Raw genomic sequence first — 24,221 nt, 5'->3', positions numbered from 1 at the left:
CCAAAATGTGGGACCTTTTGGGAAATGTGGGAACATCTCACTCCCCAAATTTTTTCCCATTGGAGTGTTTCAACATGTTATCAGAGTATTGAGACAATTTTTCACATAAAGGACAAGACAACTGAAAATTGTATTTAATCCTGACTGCATTTACATCAAGATTAGGTATTTTCCTTGGTAAAACATAAACATTTTACAGCTCCTCCCATCACGTCTGCTCAGTTTCAGAATTCTCTGAGCAGTTTTCAGTACTTGCCACCAATTTTGTCACCAATTTCTGCTTCTTCTACCACTCTCTCACTACAAATGTCTCCTTTCTTCTCCAGACAGTTAGTCCTGCCTGCTACTTCCAAGGACTTTCAAGGTCCCTTGCTTTTTATGAGTGATGCTCAAAGGGGAGACATCACAAGGGCCTCTAAGAAGATGCTCTGGCAGCTAAGAGGACTCGTGCCCTATGAATGTTGCTCTGATAGATGTTGAATCCCTATCCAATACAAAATAGCAATACTCTGGACAGGCTCAAAGAGTGGCTACACTCTCCATGTCTGTTCTGTGGCAGCATCAAGTCAGAGTCCAGACTGTCCAGCAAGCCTGAAAGCAGTTTGGACCTGCTGGACTGTCACCTTACCTTTGATGTCCCTGTTGCTACTGCTGGATGCTATGGAGCTCCAGGCACCTTTGTGGTCATCAGGAAAGGTTCCTTAATGACCAGGGACAAGAAGGGGGCTGATGGCAGAAAACGTGCCCAAGATTGTCCAGTAGCTCTCTGGAGCTCCATGGCTGTTTGTCGAGGTGACAAGGAAGCAACAGGGAACAATCTATCCATTTTTCTCTGCATCACCGAGCAGTTCAGGTTAGAGCCAGCTGTGCTGTCCACAATCACCTTTAAGTATGGGGCTGCAAAACTCCGACACATCCTCTGGCTTTGCTTAATGTGGGGTAAAACCAGGACAACCCAGATTACCCCCGCAACAAGGACCAGAAGTCCCTGCATATTTTTGGGACATTCTGATTCAATTTCTGATCCAATTCAGGGAATACAACCAGTGTAGTCAAGTCTTATATATGAAAGAAACATGTTTATTATTCTGATGGGGGTAGTGGATTGGAGTTTGAGAGAAATGGAAACCAGTGCTAATTACTGTTTTAATAAATAAAACAAAATGTAAAAAACAAGCAGCCACAAACCAATCTCTGGTAATACTCAGTAGAATTGCTGAGATGGAGGTTCTCTGTGTATGTATGTGTATGAGAACATGCACATGTGCAACCCTCACCAACACTGGCAAACCCTTGGTTAGGTCTCAGAACTTTAACAGGTTGTGTAAATCTGGCTTACATCAAGGGTAGTCTCACTTTTTACAACTTAGTAAGACAGATGAATAGAAATACCAGAATACATCTGCACATCCAACACTACTACAGTAGAGTCTCACTTATCCAACATAAACGGGCCAGCAGAATGTTGGATAAGCGAATATGTTGGATAATAAGGAGGGATTAAGGAAAAGCCTATTAAACATCAAATTAGGTTATGATTTTACAAATTAAGCACCAAAACATCATGTTATACAACAAAATTGACAGAAAAAGTAGTTCAATACACAGTAATTCTATGTAGTAATTACTGTATTTACAAATTTAGCACCAAAATATCATGATGTATTGAAAACATTGACTACAAAAATGCATTGGATAATCCAGAACGTTGGATAAGCGAATGTTGGATAAGTGAGACTCTACTGTACTTGCAAATAATCTTTCTAAGACAGAATGGGTTGCCTTCCAGTTTAATACCAAGGTAAATAATACAGTACTTGGCATGCTTCTCAAAATGTGCTTTTTATTGGACATAGGAAGTCACTTTACATTAAACCAGCATGTGACATAATGTAACATGTCAAATGCTTAGTTAAAAACAAATTGGAATCAAGTTGCACATAGTACAGCAAAAGGCTTGCAATCAGTTTCATACTTTCAGAGATTCATGCTTACAAAGCTTAGGAATTCAAGTGGTGAGGCAATTTTTGGAATACTTCCCAACAGTCAGTGGGATCTTTTAGGACCTCTGCAAATAATGTATAAAGTAACTTGAGCTACTGAAAAATACCTGAACAAATGAAACATTTGCTCTGGTAAATGTTTCTAAGTCTCTACTAAGACAACTACCCCAATCACATATTTTAGTATGTTTTCATTAATCTAATTTTTATTGTATGATCTGATATTAATAAAACAAGGGAATTAATTTTTGGCTCCCATTGTACAATATGAATATATATTTTTCTCCTGAAAGTGGCATGTATCATTGCACTTTATCAAAGAACAGTTGTAACTGACCACTGTTTTGTATCTCTTATTATCTGTTTAGTCTCACATCCAAATTCACTTTGTATTCATTGTTCTGTTTTCTCATAAGGATCACACCAACTGGTGAAGATCTTGCCTAATGACTAAACTTTGTGTTCTCTGTATTTTAATCTTTATTCTGTGTATTTTAGTATATGTATTTCATAGAAATATGTTATGTGTATTTTATATAATTTTTTATGATTATGTATTTTTAGCTATGTTGTGCCTTGCCTTGGGCCACAAAGAGAGGAGGGCAAGAAATAAAATAAAATTACTGTTGTTGTTGTTGTTGTTATTAATTATGGGTATGATTTAGTTCAGCACCAACAATGATATAGTATCAATGATATGCTTTCTGCACGAACTCAACCAATGAAGGTACACTGGAATTTCTGATTCATTTTTTGATATTAGACCAAGGAACATTGATGGCAACTCAATATGACATTAAAGGTTAAGAATGACTGCCATGCGTCCTTCTATCTTTTTTCATCCAATAGTAAATGGGCTCTACAAGTCTGTTCCAAACCATTTCAGTGTAGGTGCTGGATAAACAATGGGAAAAACAGCCTCAGACATGTTTCCTATATTTTTGTCCCTTTCTTAAAAAGAGTGGTGGAAGCTAATGGTACTGTGCCAAGATAGCTAGGGATGAGACTACCACATAGAAGAAGCAGGCCAATAAAGGGGCACACAGCTGCAATGACAGTTTGCCTGCTTTGTGTGACAAAGTTCTAAGTAACTTGGGGACACGCAACAGCTTTCCAAGACTTTTTGATTTCTGTCCTCCTAGTTTATCTGGGGCAGTGAAGGTCAGGGGCCTAAATGAAAACTATTTTAAACAACAAAAAAGCACAAAATGTTTGGGAGACAGTGATTGGGCATTTGGACAATGTGGCCAGTCCAGCGAAGTTGACATTGGAAGATCATTGTTTCAGTGCTGGTGGTCTTTGCTTCTTCTAGCACACTGACATTTGTCCACCTGTCTTGTCAAGAAATTTGCAGGATTTTTATGAGGCAACGCTGATGGAATCATTCCAGAAACTGAGTGTGATGTTTGTAGACAGTCCATGGGTCACAGGCGTATAGCATGGTTGGGAGGACAATAGCTTTATAAACAAGCAATTTGGTGTCCCTATGAATATTCAGATCCTCAAATGCTCTCTGTTTCATTTGAAAAAATGCTGTACTCGCACTGCTCAGACAGTATTGTATTTAAGTGTCAATGTTTAATTTTGTGTAGCGGCGGCTGCCAAGGTAGCAGAAATGGTTAACATCTTCTAACATTACACCATTAAGTTGTGTTTCTGGCATTGCAGAGGGATTGGCTGGTGCCTGCTGAACGAGCTAAGTCCTAGGTAACTTGGGGACAGGCAACAGGTTTCTTAGAAAAAATATCACTACAGCATTGAAACAATGGGAATAGCTTTTCTTCTTTCTTTCTTTTTCACACACACAGTGTTTATGTTGTCAGATTTTAAATGGGTACATGCAAGGCTCCTCCAATATGTTTTGTTTTTCAAGAAAGAGCACTCATATCAAAGCCTGTAATTTTGTCACCTGTAGCAGAAAATACCACATTTTTTACCAATCTCTGGCAATATAATTACAATAACAAAATAAATAATTAACATTGTTGCCCTTTCCTGACTCCTTCAATTTGTTCCTTAAGGCCATTGCTTCACTCGTCTAAGAGTAAAACCAATTTTAGTAGCAAGAATCAGAAAAAATGGCTTAACTTTATATGCAATGCATAAAACGTTTCACATTTAGCAATTAACTATTGGTTTATTTTAATAGTTATAGTATATTTCACAATGAGCTTAAGGAAGCATGTGTGGCTTTATCTTTCTCTAATTTTCCCTTGCAGATACTGAGGTTAAGACATAGGGAGAATGACTGGCCAAAGTTTGACGAGGGCTTTATAAATGAATAGGAATCATTACCTGGTCAGTGCAAGTCCCAGTATAATTTTTTTATTATTTTATCATATTCTACATTGGTTCTAATTCATTATGGTTTCATAGTGAAACATTATGATATTTAGGAAAATGGTCTGGATAAAAGAAGCAGAAAAATCTTGAATGATGTTAGTGGGTGATGTACACCATAGTATTATCTAAAACCTAATTGCTTACTTTTGGCAATTTCCCACTTTGAGTTAGAGTAGTGTGGTCCAACCTTTAGTTACCTGAGGGCCAATCAAACTTTAGTATAGGAATGTGAGGGCCAGAGACATGGCTGTTTCTTAAAAACCGAAAGCAGTAAGAAGGGCAAATGATTCTTTTCCAAATGTTAAATTAAAATATTTTTCCAGTAAGAAGGGGAAAGGCCAACAAAAATGAATTGGTGGGCTGCCTGTGGTCCGTGGGCTGTGGGTTGGATCACACTGAGTTAGAGAATTCTGTGAGAAAAATAATTGTTGGAATAGCAGTGAAGGGGCGAAAAATGAAATCTCTGTGCTACAGAACTCATATGATTCCCCCCCCCCCACAACTGCCAATATGGATTCACGTACAATAGAGTTTAATATGCACCCTAAACTGAAATGGAAGAATGGTATGGTCCATTATAACTACAGATTGCTTGTTCTTAGTCAGAACTGACTTTGACATAGCACAGCCTAAATCAGTGGTCCCCAAACTAAGGCCCAGGGGCCGGATGCGGCCCTCCGAGGTCATTTACCTGGCCCCCGCCCTCAGTTTTATAATATAATATATGGTATATACATATAATATTGATAATAATATTATAATGTAATACAATATAACACTAATAATAATACCATATAATAATATTAATTATATATTCTATATTACATATAATATTACTAATAATATTATAGTATAGTGGTATAGTTCAGTAAAGTAATATATAATGCTAATATTGTGCTATGCTAATAATATAATATATTGTATGTACATATAATTTGTAAGTCACTCTGAGTCACCTTTGGGGTGAGAAGGGTGTGATACAAATGTAGTAAATAAATGCCGTAAATAAATAAATAATAAATACATTTTAGACTTAGGCTCGCCCAAAGTCTGAAATGACTTGAAGGCACACAACAACAACAACAACAACAACAACAACCCTAATTAACTTGACTATCTCATTGGCCAGAAGCAGGAGCACACTTCCCATTGAAATCCTGATAAATGTATTTTGGTTAAAATTATTTTTATTTTTAAATATTGTATTGTTCTTTCATTGTTCTTGTTGTTGTTGTTTTTGCACTACAAAGAAGACATGTACAGTGTGCATCAGAATTTGTTTGTATTTTTTTTTTCAAATGATAATCCGGCCCCTCAACAGTCTGAAGGATTGTGGACCGACCCTCAGCTTAAAAAGTTTGAGGACCCCTGGCCTAAATCATGACAATGAATTTTTTTCCTGTTTTACTCAACTTTTCTGAAAGCATTTCTGATATAGCAAGGCATTTATTGTTGCCACTTTTTCTTTGCCAATCTGTATCTTCAGCAGAAGATAAAACAGGCAAAGCTTTTCAACAGTAGGAAAGTCTTTCTTGATGAATTTTTATCCTGCAACTATGAAAGATAAATCTTTTTCCCCACAGAAGGCTTTCCTATTTTGACAAATCAGAAAGATGTCGTATTATTTTTATCTATTACAAGAAAAGGTTATCATCATCATTATCATCATCCTAATGGTAATCTAAATTTAACATAATTTTACATAAATCATAACCCAATAGTATTAAAAAACTCAAAAATCAAAACAGTAGATGGGAAGCAACACTCTGAGGGCAGAGGAGCCCCAAGGATGGCTAATTGACTCTTAACAAAGGATGCCCCCCAGGCAAAAGACAAACCTTTCCAATGCTAATTAGGGTGATTAACTGAAACATTGACGCTGGCTTCCAACTGACAAAGGATTCTTGTCACACCCTGGACTATCCACAGATATATATTTTTTCCTTCCTTGCCCAGTTTATCCATGCCTCACAACCTCTGAGGATGCCTGCCATAGATGTGGGTGAAACCTCAGGAGAGAATACTTCTGGAGCATGGCCACACAGCCCAAAAGACATACAACAACCCTGTGATCCCGGCCATGAAAGCCTTCGACAACACATAACCCAATACTTCAAAACTAATTGAAATCAGAGCGACTTACACTCCAGTAAACATGAGACAAAGAAAGACACCACCTATAAAGGTTGATGTGGGACCAAGCGAACACAGCATACTACACATTATGACTGAAGCTTACCTGTGCTTTTTATGGCTTTTAAATGGTTTCATGCTGTATTTCAAAAAAGGTGATGTTGTATCTACATAACAATAATATGCAAGGCAATGAAGCTAATTGGATAATGCCTATAAAGAGCTCCAATTTTCTACAAAGAAATGGCATTTACATTTGATTTACTAACTATGATCTTAAATCAACTCCATTATTAGTAAAATGATATTAAATCAGATCATACAGCTCTCTTTCAGACATAACCACTAACTATGGTTTAATTAAACATATAAGCAGCATTGAGGAAGGTAGGAAATGGCATGTAGACTCATCCAAATAGAGGAAGATTTGCTTCACTTTGCCTTTTTATCAACATTGCCACAATCTTTCATATTTGGGATGGAAAGAGGTTTAAAAATTCTGGTTACACAAAAAAGCAAACCTGACTTCTGTGAAGTATTTCTTATTGTTAAACTGAGGTACACCAAGCTGGAAACTGCACAACTGAACTGGACTTCCCCTTCAAGAAATATAGAATAGCAAGAGTGTTTAAACTGTTCCACAGGAAATAAATCATTTTGTTTTTTCACAGTCCTGATACTAGATGCTTATCTTATTTCCATTGACAAATAATTACAGGGAAGACAACAATACAACTGTGAGAAAGTTTAAGTCACATTTTTCAACTTAGTGCTGATCTCATACAAAGAATACATAATAACACTTGACCACATTTATATTTTTGCAATGGAAAGCTAGACTTTTTAAGGTTTTATAATACAGTGGAAGTTTTTTTAATTGTTATATAAACATGGTCCTTCACATTCATGGGCGGTGAGGTGCAGGACCCCCACAAAAGTGGAAAGAGCAGACCAGAAATATCTTACAATGCTAACTGCAAACTGATGTCTGAATCTATATTTCTATCTCTATAGGCTAAGGAACCCAAGCAAAGCACCATTTCGATGCTGCTAATGTGGGGCATCTGGGCCTTGAACTCCCTTGGGGGGGGGTGGGTAGATGACATGAAGGAAAGTGGCTGCATTAGAATGACCAGACCAGCCGAGCCTCTAAGGCTGGAAAGGGATACTTGGTGTTCTTGGTTGCATTTATGACTTACTATCTTTTTGTTTTCTTTACAATTTTGAGTTATGTTTTAATTATTTAATTGGCGTAGAGAGATAAAGCCTTGTGACTGGAAGGTTGGGTTGCTGACCTGAAAGCTGCCAGGTTCTAATCACACCCGAGGAGAGTGCGGATGAGCTCCCTCTATCAGCTCCAGCTCCATGCGGGGACATGAGAGAAGCCTCCCACAAAGATGGTAAAACATCAAAACATCCGGGCGTCCCCTGGGCAACGTCCTTGCAGACGGCCAATAGGTAAGTTATCAAAGTTTTGAAATAAAATAATTTTGAATCCCTTAAGCAGAAATTATGGATGAATTGTTTTTGCTAAGTATATATATTTACCTACATAGGCTACATGCTCTTTGCCAAGCCTGTGGGATTTTATATTCCTATGTATTTTTTTTTCTTATAGGAAGCATTTTTGAAACTATAAAGTTAGAAAATTCTACAATAAAACCTTTTTGGCCCAAAATGATATGAAAGCTGACGTATGCTGAAAGGAATGCAGTGCAGGGTCTGCTTAGTCATTGTAACAATTGCCAACATCTGTGAAAGTGTATGTCTGTGTAAGAAAGTGCACAGCAACACTCAGTAATAAGGAAAAATATATCTTCACAGCTATGAGATGTAAAATAACTATGTCCTCCTTGGGTTTATGAAATGAAATGCTTTGATTAGGGTTAGAAAAAAGCATAATTAGGTAACTTTCTCTCTTTCCCAAGAGGTAGATAGTTGTGATAGTTAAGGTACCTTTCAATGTATCTCTCAGAGAAACGTTGGAATATTCAGATCTATACATTATCTATTAATGTCTATTTATTTATTTATTTATTTACAGTATTTATATTCCGCCCTTCTTACCCCGAAGGGGACTCAGGGCGGATTACAATGAACACATATATGGCAAACATTCAATGCCAATAGACAAACAACATTCAGTTTTAGACAGACACAGAGGCATTTTTTTAAACATCTTCCAGCTTCACGATTTCCGGCCACAGGGGGAGCTGTTGCTTCACCGTCCATTGGTGGCTGTTCTTCCTCTTCTTTTCCTCGTGAGCAGTTTTATGGTGTTGTAGATTAGTTAAATTAGCCTCCCGCATAAAGCGTCCCTAAATTTCCCTAATTGACAGATTCAACTGTCTTTCGGGGCTGCTAGGTCAACAGCAAGCCGGGGCAATTTTTTTTTTAATGGTCGGAGGCTTAACCCGACCCGGGCTTCGAACTCATGACCTCTCGGTTAGTAGTGATTTATAGCAGCTGGTTACTAGCTAGCTGCGCCACAACCCGGCCCCTAAATGCTAACTCAGAAAAAAATCACTGTAAGAGAGGTGCAATTTTCAAATAATTGACCACACACAACTTTAAACAGAGGATACAAAGATTGATATGCCTCGTTATAATGGTATTTGTAGAGATTGCTTTTTTCTGAAGGAACAAACAGAGACCAGATCAAATGTTAAAAAACTAAGAAAACAAACAAGTGGAGAAACAAAAGAAGATGAAGTGGGAGGAAAAGAGGAAAGACGAGCCCACAGAACATCAGAGAAAGAAAGTGTTGAGGAGACAGACATTAGAAGAATAAACGAAGAAGAGCATGAGAACGAAATGGAGAACCATCAAACTGATGTGGGATACTGGTTCATCAAGGCTTCAGTGTTCCTGTAATACCATTCTTATATGTTGACATTAGATTATTATATCTCAATCATTAGAGAATATTTGCCCATCATTGCCCTCCAAGAAGCATCTCAAAAGAATTTCATTTCTATGTTACTATAGGACCCACAGTACACCTATTCATTAAATTAAAGCAAATTCTGAAGATTAGTTGAAACATAGACTAGCTAGAGCAGTGCTTCTCAACCTGTGGGTCCCCAAGTCTTTTGGCTTACAACTCCCACAAATCCCAGCCAGTTTACCAGCTGTTAGGATTTCTGGAGTTGAAGGTCAAAATATCTGGGGACCCACTGGAGAACCACTGAGCTGGAGGAACAAGCTCTGAACTTGCACACTAAATCCTACAGCTCTATTACTTGGGCTCCTTCTCTCTCTTCCAAATTAACTTCAGAATACACAACCATAGAACTGTAAAGTAGTATTATAGGCTATCTAGTTTAATTCCCTACTTGATAGAAGGAAATCAGAACCTAAGCAGTCCCAACATATTTAACACCAGCCCACAGAAGAGGAGGCCATCAACTTTAGTCATGGTTCTTTTCACTGTTTGCTGATTTTTGCTATTCAGAACAACATCGTCACATGAAATGAAAATGTAAATTAAGTTCGTCAGGCCTAGTTCTGCTTTTTGAGGCACAAGTCTCTTTTTTCTGGTACAACTCATCCTATGTGGTGCAATAATTTTTCAGGTATTGGAAGTATGCTCATTTATGTCATCATTTATGTCATCATACATATTTTCTTCAGCCTTTTCCTATGAACCCCTTTGATTAGAACTGAATATAGCACTCCAAATAATAATAATAATAATAATAATAATAATAATAATAATAATAATAATAACAACTTTATTTTTATACCCTGCCCCATCTCCCCGGAGGGACTCGGAGTGGCTTACATGGGGCCATGCCCGACATAAAAATACAATAACAGCGATAAAACAGTAAAAACAATTTTACACATCAATAAGACATCAACATCAGTAAAACAGTCATAAAAATCAATATACTGCATAAAATATGAAATCTCCAAATGAAATCTCACTACTACACAATGAAGTGGAACTACGGTATTACAGTTCTATTGATGGAGCTTAAAACTGCATAAGCCCTTTCTTTCAGCTGTATCATACTGCCAGTTTATGTTCTTCTGGATAAGGATCATTGATATGGATCATATTTAGAATATGACTCCCATTAACTCCCTCCTCTGATCTCATCAGTCAAAGAAGGGAGTTTTTTATGTTTATGTAACACTGTCACTTATAGTGTAATGAAGTTTAGTCTAACTAACATCATGGAAAGGGAGAAAGAGGAGGAAATGGAAAGCATCTCATACATTGGTTTCACAGAATCCTAGTTCTCCCCCCCCCCCCCAGATACATAAGTTTAGTATTTTTGAGATCTTAGCTACTACTGAGGAAACTGATTGAAGTATAACAGAGGAAAGGGTATTTAAGCATGCATACATGCAGTTATTTGAGGTTACTACATAAATGCTACTCAGAGAAATCATGACTTGGTTTAAACCAGATTTTTACAAAAGTACAGTAGAGTCTCACTTATCCAACGTAAACGGGCCGGCAGAACGTTGGATAAGCGAATATGTTGGATAATAAGGAGGGGTTAAATAAAAGCCTATTAAACATCAAATTACATTATGATTTTACAAATTAAGCACCAAAACATCATGTTAGACAACAAATCCTCAGAAAAAGCAGTTCAATACATGGTAATGTTATGTAGTAATTACTGTATTTATTAATTTAGCACCAAAACATCATGTTTTATAACAAATCCACAGAAAAAGCAGTTCAATAAATAGGGCCTCTGGAAGTGTAAGGAGTCAGATATGGAGAAATAAAGCAGCATTAACTCAACAGTTTTTCTTCAGGTTCAGTCCTACTTTGTGAGCATACTGTAGTTTTAATCTCATCTGCTTTCCCACTGCCCTGGAGTACTTGAGTGCTTAGGATATGAATGCCTGACCATAAACCAAAATAAAGGACAGGTATTATTTCTCTAAAAGGGAAAGAAGCAATATTATGTGAACACTAGAGTGAAAACAGCCATCCCTTCCTATAAGATGAATGCAAGAATGTTTTGTAGCTCATTCAGGGCTCTCACCATTTCCTGTTCAGCGCCTGGCAAATGGAGCAGCCGACTAAGTGTTGCTGCTTAGAGAAGTTTCTCTATGCAGTAACATGCAGAGCCCCCCCCCCCCGCGCCCCCCCCCTCCTCCTGGCGAGTGGAGTAGCTGGCTGTGTGTTGCTTGGCAACAACATGCAGATGGCCTTCCACTCCTCCCAGCGACTGGGGAAGCCAAGTGTTGCTGTTTAGAGAAGTTTCTCTATGCAGTAACATGCAGGGAGCCCTCCGCTCCCAGCGACTGGAAAATCCGAAAGTGTTGCTGCTTAGAGAAGTTTCTCTATGCAGTAACATGCAGATCCCCCCCCCTGCGCCTCCCGGGGAGTGGAGCAGCTGACTGCGTGTTGCTAGGCAGCAACATGCAGACAGCCTTCCACTCCTCCTGGCGACTGGTGAAGCCGAAAGTGTTGCTGCTTAGAGAAGTTTCTCTAAGCAGCAACATGCAGAAGGCCCCCCGCTCCCCCCAGTGAGCAGAGCAGCTGATTGAGTATCAGCAACATGCAGAGGTCCTCCCGCCCTTCCCGACGAGTGGAGAAGCCCGCTGCATTTTGCCAGGAAGGGCGAGACGCGGCAGTGTAGGCTGGATGCTCCGATGGGAGAGGCCTGCTGTGCTAGAGCAACCACTGAGCTGACTTGCGTCGGATAATACGGTACGTCGGATAAGCGGAAGTCGGATAAGCGGGACTCTACTGTAATTATAGTCAGAAAACAAAATTGTAACTTACGCTGCAGTTGTATGCATATCAACTCAGAAGTAAACTCCATCTAGTCAAGTGAAACGTACTGTATGTGCCTTCAAGTCACCTGTCAACTTAAGTGACCCCATACATTTCATAGGGGTTTCTTAGGCATGGAATACTTAGAGGTAGTCTTACCAATTTCTTCTTCCAAGCTAGAGTACCTAGCACCTGGCATTTATTGGCAAATTCCCAACCAAGTACTAACTAGGTTTGATTCTGTTTAGCATCCAGGATTTGAGAGAATCTGGTATCCTGAGGATATTTACAGCCAGGTAAAGGTGTAAAGCCTCAGTGGCTTTCTAATTTTTTCATTGTCAATACTGAAACATATATAAAATAGTAACATATATGATACAGTTACATATATTAAAATTCTTTCAACTGCTAAGGTTCTCTTATTTATTTCAACAGAAAATACAGTACTAATATGAGGTGTTTAATACATTACACATTCAATATAATCCTTTTGTATATTTTCTTATTATTGTTGTCACTAAGAAAGAATATTTCTGGGAAGAAGAAGTAGAGGGAGAAAAATTAGCAAAGGGAGGAGGGGCTGGTATCTGGCAAAGTATCTGAAATATTTTGAAATATTTTTATTTCCAGGCGGTTTTATCAACCAACTTTGCCTAGTCCTGTCCAGCTTCTTGTCCAATAAATTTTTAGTACAATTGTCCCTCCACATTTTCGGGGATTGGAGTGCAGGGTCTCCATGGAAATGGACAAATTGGAAATATAAATAAAAAATGCAAACACTATTTTTTTAACCTGAGAAAACCCTTCTCTGGGCATTTGGAGGTTCTCTAATATGATTCTATGGCTAACTTCTGGTGGAATACATTTTTTGTGTAGGACAATAGTAGTGGCTCTGGTAAATACAGCAGAATTAAATTCACAAATTCCTAACTTGTAAATGTAGAGGAATGACTGTTTATCTATTTTTCCATCTGCTCTTTAAAGGCATTCAAAGAATGACATTCCATTTGAGGCATGACAATTTTTAGTTATTAATCAAATGACAATCAGGCACAAAGACTAGTAAGGGATTACAACAGAGTAATGTATAAACAAAGCCAAATGATCCATTGCATTTTATTTATCAATCATCCACAGTTCCTAAACAGAATGAGACTTGAGACAACCTGACACCATTAAAAGGAGTGTCTTACCTTTTTTTTCTTTTCAAACACTTTACTGCTTATGACAAAAAGTGGTCCAGTGGGATTCATATGATCTTGAAATCTGCAAAATATATATTACAAAAGAAGTTACCAAGTGTTTCGAAATTTTGTGTTTTGCAAGATTACGCATAAATATGTCTTCTACAAATACATACATTGGATTGAATTTTTTTTGGCAGCTTTGGATGTCCAGCAATTATTCAACTTACAACCTCATCAGACGGGATAAAATCAGTAGCATATTTAGGTTCCTCTCTATTTGCCCCATGGAGCCCACCGGCTCCCATCCCACGGCATAGAGCTACTTCTAGCGGGGCTCTGTGGTGCAAATGGAGAGGAATTGATGTATGCCACAGTGGCGGCAACATGGAAAGCTTCTTCTGTTGCATAGGGATCGACTGGGGGGAAGTAGGTGGTGGACGCTTTCCCCATGGGATCAGGTATGGGGGAAACTGAGTGATGCGGGGCGTGAAGCAACAGGTTCATCACACTCTCTGCTGGGCACCACCGGATTTGCGATGATTCAGGTGACCAATGTGATAAGGTTCTATGTCACCAATATTTTATAGCTTTTCGGCCTGTGTGATCAATAAAAAGAATGTTGTCGAAGGCTTTCATGGATAGGATCACAGGGTTGTTGTATGTTTTCCGGGCAGTATGGCCATGTTCCAGAAGTATTCTCTCCTGACGTTTTGCCCACATCTATGGCAGGCATCCTCAGAGGTTGTGAGGTGCCTCATAGATGTGGGTGAAGCGTCAGGAGAGAATACTTCTGGAACATGGCCATACTGCCTGGAAAACACACAACAAACCCAATAAAAAGAAGTTTCAATACTCATGACTAAATTGGTGGTGGTGGGGGGGAACACATAATTGTTTCTAAAGTGTTTATAAAATATCGTTAGGGGTCTGTATCATAACTATAATGATATAATGAATTCTTTGTTACTTTTTGTTAAGTAGTTGCACAAGGGAGGGAGTCCAACCCCATTTATACTGCCAGGCAAAACCTACTAGATAAACATTGGAGTTACTGCCTCTCAACTTTGCCAAAAAATTCCCTTCTTTTATCTCAAAATCTCTTTAGAGAATGAACACAGAGGAGGAGGAGGCGGAAGCATAATGTGGTAAGCAGAATTCTGGGAAATGGAGTTTGGGAAGGTGAGAACTTCTGTGGCAGATAATTCAAAAGACTACATTTCCTAGAATTCTGCTCGCTTCCACATTAAAGTGCTTGGGTTTTCCCTCTCCAAATTGGAGAAGTTGGTTTTAAAACAAATGTGCTATCATTTCCTCCAGATCAGCAGCACCAGAGAATTCAAAAAGCTCCCCTAAACTACATTTCCCATAATTCTGCTTGCTTCCTGCATTAAAGCCTTAATGTGAGTATGGTCTCTGTCTGTCTCTCTCTGGGCCAGCCATGAGAAGCTGGAGGGGCATCTTCCTTGTCTGGCGATCCAGCCAGGCATCCCTCCATCCCTCTAGATATGCCAATTCAAACTAAGACAACATTATATTATAGGTTCTTTGGTCCAAAGCAGGGGCTGGAGGACTCCAGATTAGAGGAATTTAGGTTTGTCCTGTGTTTTGTCACAAAATCAGTATTTTAAAGTAAGAAGATAATCCAACTAACTAGACCATCACAATTATTACTGTTGTTAGTAAGAAATTAATTTCCCAAAATTAATTTCTCAAAGTAATTTTCAAACCTAATGTTCCATGCTCATGGCTTTACTAAATCATAGAATCATAGAATAGGAGAGTTGGAAGAGACCTCATGGGCAATCCAGTCCAACCCCCTGCCAAGAAGCAGGAAATCGCATTCAAAGCACCCACGACAGATGGCCATCCAGCCTCTGCTTAAAGGCCTCCAAAGAAGGAGCCTCCACCACAGCCTGGAGCAGAGAGTTCCACTGCTGAACAGCTCTCACAGTGAGGAAGTTCTTCCTGATGTTCAGGTGGAATCTCCTTTCCTGTAGTTTGAAGCCATTGTTCCGCGTCCTAGTCTCCAGGGCAGCAGAAAAAAGCTTGCTCCCTCCTCCCTATGACTTCCCTTCACATATTTGTACATGGCTATCATGTCTCCTCTCAGCCTTCTTTTCTGCAGGCTAAACATGCCTAGTTCTTTAAGCCGCTCCTCATAGGGCTTGTTCTCCAGACCCTTGATCATTTTAGTTGCCCTCCTCTGGACATTTTCCAGCTTGTCAACATCTCCCTTCAACTGTAATGCCCAGAATTGGACACAGTATTCCAGGTGTGGTCTGACCAAGGCAGAATAGAGGGGTAGCATGACTTCCCTGGATCTGGATGCTATACCACTATTTATGCAGGCCAGAATCCTGTTGGCTTTTTTTAGCAGCCGCATCACATTGTAGGCTCATATTTAACTTGTTGTCCATGAGAACTCAAAGATAATAATAATAATAATAATAATAATAATAATAATAATAATAATAATTTTATTCTTATACCCCGCCCCATCTCCCCGGAGGGACTTGGGGCGGCTTACATGGGCCCAAGCCCGGTCATAACAATATAAAACAAGCAGTAAAACAAATCAAACAACAATAAAACAAATTATAAAAACACATATAGTACATCATGATAAAATCATGGATAAAATCTGTAGGAAACTGGGCTAAAGTGCTAGTTAAGTCAAAATCATCAGGGGGGAGTGGTTATCCAAAGTGTCATAGCCATCAAAAGTGCTAGGAGAGGCATATAAACAGGACTATTAGTGAAAGGAGACTGGTCAATCTTACTAGATCAATTTTCAAAGGTCTGCTGGAAGAGCCATGTTTTTAGGCTCTTCTGGAAGGAGAGAAGGGTGGGGGCCTGCCTAATCTCCCTGGGAGCGAGTTCCAGAGCCGGGGGGCCACAACGGAGAAGGCCCTCTCCCTCACCCCCACCAACTGTGACTGTGACGGTGGTGGGAGCGAGAGGAGGGCCTCCCCCGACGAGCAAAGAGATCGTGCAGGTTCATAGGGGAAAATGCGGTCACAAAGATCTTTTTCACACGTACTGCTGTTGAGCCAGGAGTCCCCCATTCTGTATCTTTGCATTTCATGATGGAAAGGAATATCATATGGTTCACATGTTTACCTCTACTGTACTTCACACTGCTACTTTTGTTTGTATTGTACCGTGGGCAAGCAGCTTATTGTATTACTTTGGGCAATTTTACACAAACACTTTATCCTGGGGCCGGTCTAGTGTTGAATTGCAGAGTGATCCAAGGATGATTTTAACCATCTGTTCCCAGGCTGCTACATAGGTGGGAAGGAGACTTGACTGTCCCCAGTGGGGCCGAATCCAATTCAACGCAGATGAATGGCTGCCCTATCATTGCCTTCCTGTTTCTGTCAGAGTGGGCAGCCTCTGGGCATGACATGGCTAGTGACCATTGCTTGTTGCCTGGAATGTCAGTCGGGATGCTCAAGTGATCTAGAAGAGGGGAAGGGGAGTCCAATCGTGACTAACATCATAAACCAGTTAATTTTTAAAAAGAGGGAATGATGTTTTGTGGTTATTAAAACATTAGTTATAATACAGTAGTAATTGCAATGTTAATTTTATTTATTTATTTGTTTGTTTGTAGAGTGCCATCACTATATAAGACACTTTGCAAGCAAAAGAATAACTAAACAGTTTCCCGACCTCAGACTTACAATCTAATTAAGACATGAAACAAGAGAAAAAGAGATGGGTGTTTGTGTGTGTGTCCAGGGTGGTGGTGGTAATAAACCCAGCAGATACTGCCTTTTCTCCTTTCCCCTCAAGGGCAGGGCAGTGGCAGTTGGGATGGCTCTATATCTGCTTCTGGTCCTTGACATGATGGAGCTATGCCTGTCTTTTCTTCTCTCTCTCTCTGAGGTAGAGCGGTTTCAAGATTACACTCCATGTTGGGATATTTACCTTTTCAACTGTAAGTCAATTATAAATAAACTGAATAGTCACAATTCTTGGGTACACAAAACTGTTAAAAGTATGCTTGTAAAGCGGGTGGCAGCAATATGTAAAAGGTCATGGATATAACGGTCTTGAAAGGATTAAGACACTGGTGAATTTGGTTGGTCAAAACTGGCAGATTTTGTTTATGTTTCCTCACTACAACTATGCAACCCTGGAAAAAATGCAGTTGCTAACATGATTAGAAGTGTGATTTTGGCCTAAGAGTTCTATCCAAATCCATAAAAGTTAATGGCAAAATTTTCACGGATTTTAATAAACTATATCCTTAATAAATAAGAATATTTTCATGGCACATTGTTCTTTCCTTTATCTTTTTTATAAAGTTCAGAAGGATTAGGGGTAAAACCTGCTGAGATACAACCTCCCATTTACAGCGTGTCAACAATCTGTCACGAACACTTAAAATAATTGGTATCATATGACAGGGTAACATTAAAGAACTGTCCTCCCAGTGATATAATCTATGGGCACCTGTTCAAAATATATACACGATAATCAAGGCACTGCAGTTTTTCTATTTCTAACACAACTTGGCATTAATTAAATTGATTGAAGTCAAAATGTTGTGAAGAATGTACTACTTCTAGAGATTACCTGGAAGATACTGACACTTAAATCCTGAATTGTATAATATGCAATATAATATGGTATGACCAAAAAATGCAGAAACAAACATATTACTTGCATAGCATTTTGTTTTTGCCTAAATTTAAAATAAAGCACCTCCGCAAAAATAATAATAATAATAAAAAATACCCACATATGTAACAATGGCAGGGGAAATTATAATTTAAATAAAAACAAGAATTTGTTTTTGTGCACACAGTCTGAGCCAAGAGTACATTCCTTGCCTTTTAAAAGAAGTAGCATTTAATAAAAGCTAAATCAGACACATGCTAATGAACAAGGTTTGTGTGCACATATTAAAGTTTATGTTTATTATTTTTTTTTAATTTAAAGGAAACAAATTACAGTCAGTGTTGACCATCATGTGATAAAATTTTGCTTGATTAAGCAAGAACAGAAATATTATTTAAGTGTCTGTTCCCTAAATGCAGACATCTGTGTATGCAAGCACAAATGTGCAAAAACATGCACCTGCAGACAAAACTAGAGCGTATGCAACATCTCTGGTATAGGATTCAAGTAATTGGCAATGGCAAAACTGCTGGAATTAATATGTGGGCACTACCTGTGAATCAGTTTGATCTTTCACCGAAGTTTGGAATTAACTTGTTGATCCACTGGATTTTACTAGTTGTTTTCCTACTCTCTAGATTAGTCAATTGATACTGAAGTTAAAATTATGCTATAGAGAATTAAGTCATTAGAATTGATTAAGGTGGGTTCTTTTCCCTCTATAATATTTTCTACCTTATCACATGGGCCACAGGAATTGCCAGGCGTCATGGTGAATCTGGTGACCGTTACCAGGGTACGTGGGGAACCCATCGTCCCATGCCCCGCATTGCCTGGCTCGACAGGAAGCTGACCCACTGAAGAAAGTGTTGACCATATGGCTTCTACCCATTGCTTCCTGTGTTGCGGCAGTGGCATAGGCTGGCCCCACTCTAGATGATGCATGGAGTCCTGCCAGAAGTTCCTCTGCAATTTCAGATGGGACCCGGAGGGCTCTGTGGATCATCTAGGGCTCAACCAATGTATGCTGCCAGAAAAAGTCCCATCTGATGAAGTTGTAAGTAAAATAGAACAAACCTGCTTCTTTAGGAGGAGAAACACAATGGGTTGTTGGTATTTGCAGGAGTTTGGGTCCAGTGCCCCTGAAAATACCAAAGCTTTTGGATGCTTAAGATCTTTTTTATGCAATGGTGTAGTAAAATGGTAAAATTAAGGTTTTGGGTGGGGTGTGTGTATGTGTGTGTTTTGGAATTAAGGCAAAGTCCCTCTGAAGAAATTTTGCCAATAAAAACCTGTGATAGCTTCCTCTTGGAGGTCACCATGAATCAGGGACAATTTGATTGCACACAACCACAAAGAACAGGATTGCTCCATTCATGGCTAATTACCTCAGACAATCAAAGAGAAAAATTCTTAGGTCTCTGAAGTGTTTCCTTCCTTGGAACACTTCAGCTAGTTCAATGTTAGAGCCAGGATCCTCTTTCAAAAAATGTATTGCTTTATTTCAATTACTCTGACAACAGTAGGTTAAGAGGTTCAATGAAACAAGTATTAAAGTAAAGTAGGTTCAAATTATAAAGAGGATATGTAGACACAAAATTTTTAAAACTAGAAATAACATGAATTGAATTTAGGATTCCTGGCCCCTGCATGCAGAACATCTGCTGTGCTACTGATCTTGGCAGAGTAGGGAAACACAGAAGATTCTCAATCCATATCAGTTTTAAAATGTTCCATTCTTTTTTTACTGACTCATCTATGTGGCTATCCACATGCTGAAAAATGTGTGGTGGATTTGTGCTCTCTGGCCAAAATAAATAACTTTTTATTAACCTTCAACAACAAAAGCATATGAAGAGCGAGTGAAGTGTACATAATTATGATTGTGGAAAGAAAGATTTAAACCAGTGGCCAACTGAAGAGGTTCGAAGATGAGATTCCATCCTTTCTTACTTGATGGTCCCCCAAAATGCTGAGCTTACGAGATATGTTGTGTCCTCATACATTTTATTATTACAATTTATGTATTAGTCCATGTCTCTTATAAGGGGTTGGTTTAACCTCTGGTTTGTTAGTAAAAACTGAATTTTGGTGTTGCAAAATGATCCATATCTTAAAAAGTGTGCAACCAACATGAAGTGACTAGAAAGCTCTGAGGTAGTTATTACACACACTAAACCAGTGGTTCTCAACCTGTGGGTCCCCAGATGTTTGGGCCCACAACTCCCAGAAATCCCAGCCAGTTTACCAGCTGTTAGGATTTCTGGGAGTTGAAGGCCAAAACATCTGTGGATCCGCAGGCTGAGAATTACTGCATTAAACGAACACAATGTTTTTATTTATTTACTACGTCCAGTGAGTGACAACAGTGGTGGGGGCAGAGGGGGGATCACATGTAGATATAAAGGGGGGGGGTCACAGGGTAGAAAAGCTTGAAAACAACTGACCTAGAATGTTTTTATATAACATCTAAGGCTAGAAATGAATCCCAGAATAACCCAGTAAACAAATCAACTCAGGAATGCTATAAGCCACCATTTGTTTTGTAATTTGGTGTATATTAGGGTATTTTATCCACCAGTCATAAAAGATGGCTCAATAAAGAGTAGTAGAGTGGCCAAATGTAAGTGAACAGGTAACACAAATTGTTACATATGCACTAGCAAGGCGAGATGTTAAAAACTGTAGCTAAGTATTTTCATTTACTGTTTCTCATACACACATCGTTGTCAGGACCCTGGCTGCAGAGCACCAATAACCTTACACAGAGGCCAGTCTCTATCTAATATCTTTATTAAAGAAATATATAAAATCAATAAAAACAAGTGAAGAATATAGTTCAGAAGCAGACCTTTCAGATGAGGTCAAATATAGTCCAGAAATGTATTGTCCAATATAAAATATTAGAGTTCAAAGTTTTAATCCACTTGACCGAAACACTGTCAAGACCCAGGCTGCAGAGCACCAATAACCATACACAGAGGCCAGAATCTATCTAATATCTTTATTGAAGGAATATATAAAGTTAATAAAAACAAGTGTAGAAAATAGTCCAGAATTAGACCTTTCAGGAAAGGTCAGAATTAGTCCAAGAAAGCAATGTCCAATAGGAAATATTAAGGTCCAAAGTTGTAATCCAATAACCGAAACACTCACTTTGCCAAGCAAAGTGAGGGGAGATGACAAGGTCCTTTAGTCCATGAAACTTGAGCGAGGCTAGGAAATAACTTGATACTTGAAACAAGGCTTGAACGTGGAACAAGGTAACTAGGAACAAGAACAAGGTCCGTGGAATAACTTGGTAAAATCCGTGGTACAAGGCAAGGATTGGTCCTGGGAAACAAGGCAAAGTCCGTAGGTAAACAAAGGCTGGGAAGCAAGGCGAAGGCTGGATAGCAAGGCAAGGCTTGAGCGAGAGCGAGGCTTGAATCGGAGCGCGCTGTCCAGACACGACCCGCTCCGTAGGCTGACGAATTGACTCCGCGAAGTTACTACGCGGGTAAAACACCTAAATAGAGTCTAGCTTTCCCGCCGAAGCAGTTCTCTGGGAATCAGAACCGAAAGCTAACTCTGAGACCAGATGTGAGACTCCCCAAAGATTCTCACGAGAAGCAGTCTTAATTGGCCACATTCTTAGCTGCAATCCTTGCACTCCTGCGCGAAGCTGAATCCAAACTTCTCTGTTGTTTACAAAACTCCCGGCGCAAGAATACGGGAGAAGTAGGCTCTGGGCTTGTTTGACATACTTCTGGGAGACAACTTTCTTGCAGGTGCAAGGTTCCCAGATCTGCCTGGGAAAGATCTGGCTGAGAGGAATCCAGTTCAGACTGGGAAGGTAAAAAACCCAAGTTTTCATCTTCATCAGGAATTACAATGTCCTGAGCAGGACTACAAGGCCCATGGGTCATCACACTATCCCCCTCCTCAAGGCCCCTCCCAAACTGGGGCCCTCTCCCCGAGGCGCGAGGTCGTGGTTTGGTGGGATAGGTCTGATGAAAGCGACGGGTTAGATCAGGAGCATGGACTGTGGAGGCGTCTTCCCAGGAGCGTTCCTCAGGGCCAAAACCCACCCAGTCAATGAGATATTGTAGGCGGCGGCGGTGAAAGCGAGAATCCAAAATGTCCTCAACCTCGAACTCCTCCTCCCCATTCATCAAAACAGGAGGGGGGGCCGGTTGGTCTGTATCAGGTCGCACACCATCCGCCGGAAGGAGCAGGGAACGGTGAAACACTGGGTGAATGCGCATTGAACGCGGAAGTTGGAGTTTGAAAGTCACGGGGTTAAGTTGCGCCACCACTGGATAGGGGCCAATGAAACGGGCATCTAACTTCCGGCAGGGGCGGTGGGAGGGCAGAAAGCGAGTGGACAGGAAAACCCGATCTCCTACCTTGATTTCGGGGCCCGGCTGGCGATGTTTGTCAGCGTGGCGTTTATAGTCCTCCTTGGCTTGGTCCAGTTGCTGGAGCAAAAGTTGTTGCACCGCTGTGAGTTCCTGCAGCCAATCCTCTGCTGCGGGAACTTCTGAAGTTTCAATGACAGGGGGAAAGAAACGTGGATGGAAGCCGTAGTTTGCAAAGAACGGCGTTTCTTTTGTAGAAGCTTGAACTCCATTGTTGTAGGCAAACTCAGACAGTGGTAACAGAGAAGCCCAATTGTCCTGTTGGTAGTTTACATAACAGCGAAGATACTGCTCCAAAGTGGCATTGGTGCGCTCCGTTTGCCCATCTGTTTGGGGATGATGAGCTGAAGATAAGCGAGAGTCTATGCCCAATAGTTTTTGTAGTGCCTTCCAAAAACGAGAGGTGAATTGAGATCCACGGTCTGTGACTAAACTCTTGGGCAATCCATGTAGTCTGAAAACATGTTGAAGAAATAGATCCGCAGTTTCTTTGGCCGTGGGGAGGCCTTCACAGGGAATGAAATGGGCTAACTTGGTGAAAAGGTCCACCACCACCAAAATCGTGGTGAATCCACAGGAAGGTGGTAGGTCAGTGATGAAATCCGCGGAAATTATTTCCCATGGGCGAGATGGGGTAGGAAGGGGGTGTAAAAGCCCTGAGGGCTTCTCCCTTCGTATCTTGGAGCGCTGGCATACTGGGCAGGTGTTGACATATTTTTCCACATCCTTGCGGATCTTGGGCCACCAAAAATCCCTTAGGATCAAATGCATAGTTTTAAATAGTCCGAAGTGTCCTGCTGGTTTGCAGTCATGACACAGACGAAGCGCTTTTTCCCTGCCCGGTCCGGGTGGGATATAAACATGATTTCTATAGCAGAGCAGCCCATCTTTAAGCGAAAAGGGAAAGTGCAGACCTTGGCGAAGTTGGTCCTGCGCCCAGGCATCTGCTTGCTGACTAGCCCTGATTTCTTGAGCACAGATGGGTCCTGGAGTAGGGGAAGTTGAACCAATGGGAATGGATTTGGTGTTCCCCACCGTGAGCGTGGCAAAGTTCTCGGGTTGTAGCAGTTGGGATTCAAAGGTCTCCTTGCGTCCTGCAGCGTATTCCGGTTTACGTGACAGGGCGTCTGCTTGCTTGGTTTGGGCTGGGGTCACATAATGGATCTGGAAGTTGAAACGTTCAAAGAATAAAGCCCAACGTTGCTGCCTCTGGTTTAGTTTGCGGGCAGTTCTTAGATGTTCTAGATTACGATGATCAGTGTGGACTTCAATGGGAAATTTGGCCCCTTCTAGCCAATGTCTCCAAGTTTCAAAGGCTGCCTTTATGGCCAGTAGTTCTTTTTCCCAAATGGTGTAATTCCTCTCTGGTGTGGTTAGTTGACGAGAATAAAAGGCACAGGGATGGAGGTGATCTCCCACCGGTTGTAAGAGTACAGCCCCAATTGCCACATCAGAGGCGTCCGCCTGCACCACAAAAGGGGTTCCAGGATTTGGGTGCTGTAGAATTGGCTGGGAGGTGAATAGTTTCTTTAGTTGCTGGAACCCTCTCTCTGCTTGATCAGTCCAGCGGAAAGGCTGCTTTCCACGGATGCAGCTAGTGATGGGGTCGGACCAGCGGGCAAAATCTGGAATGAACTTGCGGTAATAGTTCGCGAACCCCAAGAAACGCTGCACCTCCTTCTTGTTAGTTGGCGCCCGCCATTCCAATACTGCTGAAACCTTGGCTGGATCCATGGAAAGCCCTAGAGGCGAGATGCGGTAACCAAGGAAATCTACC

The 24,221-nt window shown here is 40.3% G+C and overlaps 1 protein-coding gene across 23 annotated transcripts in view; it reads right to left on the bottom strand.

Annotated features, from left to right (window-relative positions):
• tenm3 (teneurin transmembrane protein 3) overlaps positions 1 to 24,221 on the bottom strand; it is a 1,793,546-nt gene that overhangs the window by 660,268 nt on the left and 1,109,057 nt on the right. For all 23 annotated transcript variants that reach the window (XM_062982692.1, XM_062982693.1, XM_062982691.1 and 20 more), the window contains one exon: positions 13,422 to 13,494. The gene's annotated coding sequence lies outside the window, so the exon portion shown is untranslated. The remainder of the gene's footprint in view (positions 1 to 13,421; positions 13,495 to 24,221) is intronic.

The sequence above is a fragment of the Anolis carolinensis genome, chromosome 5 (assembly GCF_035594765.1).
Source record: "Anolis carolinensis isolate JA03-04 chromosome 5, rAnoCar3.1.pri, whole genome shotgun sequence".
NCBI classification, from domain to species: Eukaryota; Metazoa; Chordata; class Lepidosauria; order Squamata; family Dactyloidae; genus Anolis; species Anolis carolinensis.
Note: the sequence above shows the minus strand (reverse complement) of the source record. Positions and strands in the feature narration are given on the sequence as shown.